This window comes from Drosophila melanogaster, chromosome Y, assembly GCF_000001215.4.
Source record: "Drosophila melanogaster chromosome Y".
Lineage (NCBI taxonomy): Eukaryota > Metazoa > Arthropoda > Insecta > Diptera > Drosophilidae > Drosophila > Drosophila melanogaster.
Window position 1 is genome coordinate 895,659 of NC_024512.1, and position 2,183 is coordinate 897,841.

General features: G+C 39.1%; 1 long non-coding RNA gene across 1 annotated transcript, besides 2 other annotated features; it reads right to left on the bottom strand.

Annotated features, from left to right (window-relative positions):
* Positions 1 to 524: part of a mobile genetic element that runs on past the window's edge.
* Positions 525 to 2,067, bottom strand: Su(Ste):CR41533 (Suppressor of Stellate:CR41533). Its single transcript, NR_048532.2, has one exon. It is a non-coding gene; the product is annotated as a suppressor of Stellate:CR41533 (long non-coding RNA).
* Positions 2,068 to 2,183: part of a mobile genetic element that runs on past the window's edge.

Below are 2,183 nucleotides of genomic sequence, written 5' to 3' on the forward strand. Positions count from 1 at the left end.
TAGCTATAATAATTTCTATTGTACTTCCTTAAATTATTTAGTACATTTATTAAGTCATTTGACTTAATATCATGTAACATTAAGATTAAAAGTGTTTCAAAAAATATTTCGCTTTTCAAAAATTGTCAGATGTGAGAAAAAATAAAATTAAAAATAAAAATAAATGTGTAAACGGTAGCTAATTCGAGCGGCGATTTTAACAAAGATTTTTTTTTAAATTATTTTATTTTATCATATTGCTACGAAATTGGAAAAAACTACCCTAATATGTACAATATAAATTCGTTTCTTCAATCAGAATTTATTTCGGCCCGAAAATCGTCTTCTACCACAACACGCACACATACACACGTTCTCGTCTCTTGTTTTTACTCACACAAGCAAGCAAATTCTATTTTTAGATTTCTTACGCTCTCAGCGTGAGCGAGCGGAAAGAGAGCAATTTTGGCCGTCACTAAAAAAGTGGCTGCATAGTGCCAAACCAATGTATGGTCGTTATGCATCTGGTTATTCTAGTGTCTTTGCCAGGACTCTGTCATGCCCTTGCAGATGGGAACTCTAGACTCGAAAATTCGTTTTATGTTCGGCTATCTTAATAAGTATTAGTTCTTTTATTTCATAATAAGTTCCCCGACGTGCCGGGGAAAATCTTTGGGGCTGGGAAAATGCACTGCCAGTTTTCCCCCCAAGGCTGTCCTTTAGGTCCGGTCAGGGTTTCCTTCGATTTTCCGTTTTGAAGCAACGTTCTTCCAAAAAGGCAATAAAGTGCGTTTAAATTTACGCGCAAAATCAATCTGGTATGTTGGAAATTACCCAAAAACAGCATGGAAAATCAAACTAAAATACGAAGTTGCCAGTATTGAATACTCTACAAAAAGAATTTAATAAAAATGATGGAATCAAAATTTTAATTTTATTTTAAATTGAAAATAATGTTTTAACCTTCTACTCACTCCTATAATACATTAAAACAGAATTTGTATATTTAAAGAAATTAAATTATCAAAAAATATTTGATGTAGTCAGGAAAACACTTTTGTAAACTCTTTTAACATAAAATTAAATAAAAAACTGAATTGAATGTTTTATTGATTAATATTATTATTATACCCAGGTGATTACCACTATTAACGAAAAGTATGCTTTGCTACTCGAATGAGTGCTTGATATGACCAGCCTGGACCGAACACTTTGAACCAAGTATTTAGAGGAGAGGTGTATGAGGTATATTAGTAGGTGGTAGCTGGCCATATCAACGCACTGCGGAATCTGTTTAATTGCAACAACAATATATCGGACAAACATTTCTGCTTTCTTTTGTGTGGAGTTAAAAAATCACGTCATCCCTAGAAGAACATTGAAGCGCTTGACTTCGGAATGCCGGGGCGAGGAGGAGGACTAGCTGGCCGAGGATCCGATTTTCTTTGGTGAGGACTTGGGCGATTTAAGTGGCATCAAGGCCTTCTGGTGCAACCGAAAGCATAGGGACTGCAAGTTCAAGCGCTTTGTTTAGAAAACAACCAGGACTATATTCGGAGAATTACTTACCGTGGGTCGTCCAGGGGCGGTCTCAAGTTCGGCAGCTGCGTTAAGAAGATGTCCGGGAAGCTGGGCTCGAACATGGCTGTGTATCAGTTTTAGGATGGAAGTAGTTTTTACAGCGTGGGAAGTAGATCTTCACCGTTGACTTGCCCCACACATCGCTGAGGCCCACTGGCAGGGTGTTCTTCCTATTACAGGAGATATTCGGACACGATTCAAAGTCTCCTCTCATATAGTTTCGGTGCATATCATTCACGCCACGCTCCGACCTGATGTATCGGGCGTGAATCATGCCGTACCACTTTTTCTCATCGTCGTAGAACAAGCCCGAGGAACTGTCGAACGCCGGCTTCAGGATCACGTCCAGTGCTGGCTGAAGTACTCCAGGCCCATCTGGACCAACCTAGCTACTTACAGGCTCGACATGTTGCCAGTTCACTCGTTCACAGAAATATGACTTGTAGACTTCAAAGTCATCGTCTTTTTCTTTGAGTTTTTGACACTTGCTAAAAGGGTTGACAGGACCAAAGACACTAAAATAATAAGATGCATAACGCCATACGATTTTTTCGCCGTGGCTCTAGAGGTGGCTCCAGGCTCTCTCGAATTTTTGTTAGAGAGCGAGAGAGCGGAGAGCACTA